The following is a 7,300-nucleotide window of genomic DNA, read 5'->3' as shown; positions in this document are numbered from 1 at the left end:
AGACTCCCTCTATGAAGTGCACCTAAGTTGGCAAATGGTGTTTTAATACTGGCCAGTTTCTAGTTTCTTCCAGATAGGTTGGGCATTGCTACTATAAAGCGAAAACCGACAGGCTCACATTTATTTTTAAAACCTTAACTAACCAGATGATGTTTTATCTGACTATAGGCCAGTCCAGCCCACATGAAGAAAAGGCTAGAGCACAGATCAAACGTTCCTTGGCCAACATGGCACTGCTATTAGGGGAGATTTCCAGCAACCTCTGTCACAAGTTGCAAGATATTTATCAGAAACAAATGGAGTTTGAAATTTCATGACATTTAATTTTTTAAGACAGTAATTGCCTATTTCCTTACCAAAATTAGAAACAGAAAATGTTTTAAAAAGTCCTCTCTCCAGCAACCTCTATTGTGATTCAGTTTATTTGCTTTGCAGCTAAGGCATCCACCCCCTTTATAGCAGAAGCCCCGTTCCCTCTTGTTCCTGATGAGCCCCATCCAAGCACAGGAGCGGGCATTGCCAGGAGGGGAGCACTGGTTCTCTCCTGCTGCCTGGAGGAGCGAGGTGAGCATGCTTTCAAGAGAATGACTAAGGCAGCTGCAAGATATAAGTTTCACTTTATCAGTCTCTTAAGGAGAAAACAACTTTACTTGCCATTAAAGTCCTGGAAGCTCCAATAGCTGTCCTTATAAATTAAAGGATGGAAATGGGCTTTCGGTAACATTTGTTCCAGTTCACCACTCAGAAGCTGAAGAACAGAACAGGAAGAGTAGCTGTTTCAAATACGTAGTCTTAATGCGGACACAGCCTTCCACAAAGTGACACGCAAAACCTTTTGGAGCTCCTGCAGATTTGGGTTGTGTCTGCGTCCACCACTTTGAGAGCAATAGGGTGAGAACACAAACATTTTGCAGGAGGGGATCACAGGAAAAAGGCAGATATTCTATGCAGTTTGATCATCTTGCTGGTGTTGCTTCCCTTGTCTTGGTGATGCATCCAACAAAGCTCCTGTCCATGGTAAATGCAGCTGAGTGGGTCAGAGAGAGCAGCACTTGGGATTTGTGCAGGTGCCTTGCTATATTCTCCACAGATCCCTGTGGAGAACAGGCTGTTCCCCTCCCTCGTGCCTGCTGCGGTCATGGGGCTCTGTCTGGGTGATGACCACTGCTAATGATCATTACTGCTGGGGGCAGTCCAGATGCCTGCGACTCCCTCTGACTGCTTGAGGTGCCTTCAAAAAATCACAGCTGCGACTGCAGTTTTTTTTAAGATCTGTCAGCTCAGCACTCACTGCCTGCATATGTGGTACAGGCACTTCAAACAGGTGAAGTTTTAATCAGCACAATTATCCTTTGAGGAATTAGTGGTAGTTGGCAAGCTTAATTTCAATTATATCTACCATCAACCCCTTTTTTTTTGCCACACACTCCAGCTGTAAACATGTGTAAAATGTCTCAGTAACTCTCAGAAATGATTGTACCAAAGTTACGAGAAATTCCAGAGTCCCACATGAAATCGTGCCTGGAATAAAAAATAAAACTTCTGAGCAAAGCAAATGAATTATCAGTATTCTTACAAGGACTTCACAGAGCTCTCTGTGCTCCAGGGATCTCGCTGTACCTTCTGAGGTTTCAGAAGGATATGAAATTATATTGCCCCAAGCATGCATTGAATAACCTTCAAGTCCCTGCGGCATCAACGTGGGTAAACACTAGAAGACATAATTAATTGGTATAATGGCAGGACCTGCAGATCTGACTGATAGGGGTGGACAGACGAATACATCGTGAGTCTTGGTCTGAATGTGACCAGGCTTGCTGTCCAAAGCAGTTCTCGGAGGACTTCATTTCACAGGAAAGACCTTCTGGTACTGAAAATAGCCTGCTCTCAGCACCGCTGAGTTTTCCTCTACAGGTAATTCAATAGAATTTCTGAGGGGTGGTGGCTGAAACCAGAGGCTGTTTTAATGAGACATGGTGAAAATTAAACTAAGGCATTGGATGTGACTGTGTGGTTACTCCAATTTATCCCACAGCTGGACCATAAATATTCCAACCTGAACCCAGGATTTTCCCTTTAACATTACATGTTCTTTCTGTCTCTCACATCTCTGTTTTCTCTGGGTGGTGCGAGGATTATGTTACACCTTGGGATGGGGAAGATGTCCTGTTGCAGTCAGCTGGTTGTGCTGTCTGTAGTGTAATTACAGCTCCACAGGGGTGGAGATGTTTTGGATTTACTCCACAGACACCGGGTAATTACTACCCCATAGATCCATGGTTCTTTAAGGATTTATAGGGCTAGCATGTGGTACACCCCATGGAAAACCAGAAGATCAGGGCATGATATAGCAGGTATGATACCGTATTTTAATTTCCATGGAAACCCTTGTGGGTAAACTGATGCAAGACGAAAGAGCATCAGCTAGCAATTGTGCCGTGTAAGTGATCAGTGTTCATGCTTGGGCTGAAGGTTTCTGCGTAGGGTCAGCTAGGATGAGATCATTAGTGCTCTTTGGGGAATGCCTCATCCTACCCACAGGAGTTCTGCGGTAAGAAAAAATGATCACTTGTTAAGTAAAAGTGCTAAAAGATTATTACCAATTGCCTGCTGACAAATCAGTGGAACATCTGAGCAGTCGTCTCTTGGTGCAACTCTATCAAGACCAGCAAAACCACAGTGGAGTTGGACTTAATTTGCCCCACTGCCTTTCAGTACTTTCTAAATTCTTCCCTCGCTCATTTTTCATTTTTTGCCATGACTTTCCAGCAGGCAGCAGAGACAAGGTACATGCTGAGTGATCATCCTGTCCACTTTTCCACATCTGACACTCAAAAAAAATAATAATATGTGAGGAGAGGAAAGAACGGTTTGCAGTGAGTGATAACAGCTCTGCCTCGTGCTACCACGGGACACTGCTGATGTGAGGATGTTGGTGTAAATGCACGTGGGCTGCCTGATGGCATGCTGGGCAAGCCTGGTGGCAATGGATTATTTGAGGCCAAGGGATGGGACATGCAGAAAGCTCATGGCAGAGCAGGAACTGAGTGCAGGCAAAAGCTGTGTGAGCCTTTGTGCAGCTGTCTGGATCAGTCCTGGGGCTGCTGGGGTGTCATGGCATACCTGGGCTGAGTTTCAAGTCGACCTCAACTGATTTATGGGCTGGATGGAGACCTATAAAACCTGCGGCAATTCTGCATGGGGGTTCGCTGTGGAGCTCAGCAAAACTGTGAAACTCCAGCTGAGCTTTGTCCTGATTTTTCTGACACTCGGATAAATGTAAACCAAAAGCCTCAACCCAAATACTGCCAAATTATGGGGAATGTGCCAAAATGGAGATTATTTTTAAATATCTTCCCCTGTTTTGTGGCTTATGGGATGGGCATAGGGATACTAAGCAATAAACAAAGGACTACAGAGACAGTGTTTTGTGAACTCTGAGCATGACCTTTTCCACGAGGTGAAGTTATTGTATAAGACTTTCCTGTCTGAATGGGAAGGGAATGGGCAGGACGACACAATAAACCATCTCTCAACAAATGCTGAGGACTCAATTACAAGAGTATGGCCTAATTTCAAGGTCCCAGCTACACTGAAACAGCTGCTGAGCCACAGCTTGGTGTAAGGAATCACAGGACTGGTCCTCCTTGGATTGCAGGGGCAGTTGAGGGCTGTCCAAAAAGGACAATCTCTACAAAAGTCTAAAAAAAAAATCAAAAAAGTTGATCTTGCATTGGGCGATAAGTAAGCTCTAGGTAGAGTGATACAGAGTGATTTACAGTCCTTAAAATCTGTTTTCTCTTAACAGTCTTTCTTCTAAATAAAAATCTTTCTTCTAAATAAATAGTACTTGGCTCAGATAGGGCCCTTTCTTTACTGTATACCAGTGTCATTGCTCCCAGAAAGACGAGAACCACAGGCAGTGAAAATAGGTCAGGCCTGCTGAGGTAATCGGGATAGATGGGAAAACAGTCTGATTTCTCCCCAAAGCTCAGGATGCAAAGCAGAGATGATGTGTGACGATGTGGGAAGCACTGGGGCAGGTGCCCACACCAAGCCCTGCAAAGCATCAGCAGCCAGAGCCCTGCTTGGGTGGAGAGGGAAAGGAAGGAGGGAATGTAATTAACTCTGCCCCAGGAGAGGAAGAGCAAGAGAAGCAGTGTTTGTCAATAGGAAAGATGAAAAAACAACCACACACACACACACACAAAAACAACCCTCAAACCCAACAGTCCTGATTGCACCCATCAGATAAGCTAATGGAGCATTAGCACTTCTCCATTTCACCCTTCCTGCCCTGCCCTGCAATTTGCAAATGGAACAGAAGCCTCTGCATCCTTTTGCTCTCGCTCAGCTGCCCATCCTATCCCACATTTATCTGCCAGGATCACAGCACAGTGTAGGTATCTGTTCCCATTATTAAATCAACAAAAACGGGGATGTTGACAAATGACAGCAGCTTTCTCCACCCCGGACTGCTGTTGATGTGACAGTGACCTGCCCTCCCCAGGGAGCAGGGACCCTGCCCAGAGCTCTGTGAGCTTTAAAGTGAGGGGGAAAGGGGCTGACTGCAGTACTCAGTGGGTTTGTAGTCCAACTCCTTCCCCATTAATTTGCACAGGGAAGAAGATGTGGTTTTCCAATAGCTGCTGAATGAAGTACCAAGCAGCACCTTCTGCTTTGCAGGAATATTACAGGGCTATTTTCCCAAGGGAGCTCTTGCATCCCTTCACCAGGAGGAAATATTGTGACCTCAACACACCTGCCCTTCAGTCTTCACGGGTACATGGCCTATGAAATATTGTCATGGCCAAAAGCTTGTGCATTCAAAAGGAGTAAGTCTGTTTTTCACAGCTTCATGAAAATTTAAGACACAGGGTGAAGTCTCATTTTCTCTCTGCCTTAGTCTCCTTCCCCAGTTCACAGCCCACTGGAGTCTGGGCTTTTCGCCTGGTGTATCATCCAGAAAGACATCCAGGCTTGCTCTGAAGAGATAAAGATCCACTGACTCTGGCAGGAATTTCTTTCCAAGGATTATAGTGCTCTTCTGTTAAACACATTGATCTAACTCTTGTTGCAATCTTACAATCAGTGGCAACCAGCTACTGGTTCTCGCTGCAGCCATTGGAACGGAGCACGGTATTCCAGGTTCAGCCTCTCCTGCCCTTTTTGTCCCTTTACACTGCAATAAATGTACATTATTCTGCACTTTACTTGTTCTGTGACCTTTTTAATGCAGAATGCATTGGACAAATGTTCTAAGTTGGAAGAAAGCGATTGTGCATTAGTGATCCTGGATTGCTTTGGCTGGTTGTGAATTGCCCTTCATGCCTGAAGGGTATTAAAATGTGATGGGAACAAGTCCAACAGACAGTCCTGACGGATGCTGCATGAGTCGCTAGCTCTGGCAAGGAGTTCTGTTACTGCAAAAAACTTCATCTTCCCCCCTAGAAGTACAGTGGATATAAAGGACCCATCTGTGGCTGAAAGAGAAGTGTTTTAAAGACAGAGGGCTTTGTTCTTATCCTTACTGCTTCAGACATATACCGGAGAGACATAGAGTAAGGTACGAGGCCAAAATTAATATTATTTTTGGAAAGAGATTGATCCTGGAAAGTAAGTACATGAAAGAGGAAGAGAAACAAGGGATTGTTAGTTAAGGTCACTCTGAGGTCTGGCACACATGACCCGAAAAAGCCCAAAAGCTTTGGATTCAATCACCCCAAACAATGCAGGAATTGACTGTGATTATATAGTTACAAGAGTGCGCAGGGTAATTTAACAGTAGGAAATTGAATAAGAAAAGGCTAGGATATCCACAAACAAGATGTACTCTGCCATGTTATGAAGGGTTTGACAGCAGCCATAAGCGCATTTAGGTGAGCCTGCCACTAACGTCAGCCTGCCAAGAATATGAGCGTCCTTGGGAATATGGGAATACTGTAAACTTCTGGGACTCTGTGGCTGGGCACGTAACTCGACTTTCTCACCACTTCCTTCCTTCTCAGTAAATGGAACATTAAAAAAAAAAAAAAAAAAAAGAGTGGGTATCTGGGTAGGCCAAGTCCGCATCCAGTTTCCCAAAGCCCTTTATTAGAAAGTGCCTGAGTGTTCGAGCACGTAGAGCTGCGGCTGTCAGGAACCGAGGGCACCTCACACTCCTCCTCCTGGGGGGACACTGGGAATTTAACAGAGAGAGGAACATTAAGACCTGTGGCTTTCTTCAGCTCTGCCCATTTTTACCTGAGACTGTAGAATATGCTCTGTTTTTTTTTTTTTTTTTTTTTTTTTTTTTTTTATCATTTTATAGAGATGTAATAAAGCAGTTATCAGACAGACCTCTGAGATGAAAGTTTTCCTTAGCTGAACCGAACTAACAATGACCTGGGAAACACAAACATTGCTGTGGCTTCCCCTCTGCTTTGTTAATGTTACAGAAAGCCCTGGCTAAAGAATGAGGAAAACCAGTTTGCTAAAATACCCACTGAAGCATCAATACATACACAAATTAATATGTGCACACACCTATAAGAAGCACAACACGGGAACAAATGTCACAGCAGCCTCTGACAGGCTTTAGGGCTGATTTCGAGAGAATGGGCACAAAAACAAACTCCACAGAAATCCCTTGCTGCACTTTTTCCCCTTCTTCTATATCCCTAAGGCTAATTAGCACCTAGCAACACCTCAAGAAAGATGAAAGTTCATTTAGGGTTCATCGCTTTGACACTGTGTTAAAGGGCCAGGGAAACAGAAGTGTTTTTTGGTATCTTATAGCCCACAGACATGGAGCACCTGTAAGATGAGAAGAATATGCTTAGCTTTAATTAGCTTTTTAGAGCTTGCAGACACATTTAACAAGCATAAACCCTGACAGTCCGGGGTTTGTTATCAGACAGCAGTAGTTATTAGTTCTCAATTGCTTCTCTCTCACTCGCTTTGCTGAAACCTCCTCAGATTTGACACAGTGTGGGAAAGAAACCACTTTGCTATGCAGAAAACAGGTAGGAATCAAGCCCAGGTGGACAAATTCTGGGAGGCACTGGACTGTGTGAGAGATGGAGTGATGATTACCATGCCATGCGTCACCCACTGGATCTTTGACCAGCTTTCATTAAAAAGCTGTGAGTTCTGCATCCAGATCTTGCCACAGGACGCTGCTGTTTCTGTGTGTATGAACCTTGCATGCCTTGGACATGCAAGGACTCATTTTCAAAGCAGTGAATTGGATGCTTCAGTCAGCCTTTAGACAAGCTGAATCACCCTACAATGGAAATTAAGCAACTCTCTTTTAATTAGT

The sequence above is a fragment of the Anas platyrhynchos genome, chromosome 19, assembly GCF_047663525.1.
Source record: "Anas platyrhynchos isolate ZD024472 breed Pekin duck chromosome 19, IASCAAS_PekinDuck_T2T, whole genome shotgun sequence".
NCBI classification, from domain to species: domain Eukaryota; kingdom Metazoa; phylum Chordata; class Aves; order Anseriformes; family Anatidae; genus Anas; species Anas platyrhynchos.
This window is presented reverse-complemented; position numbering follows the sequence as displayed.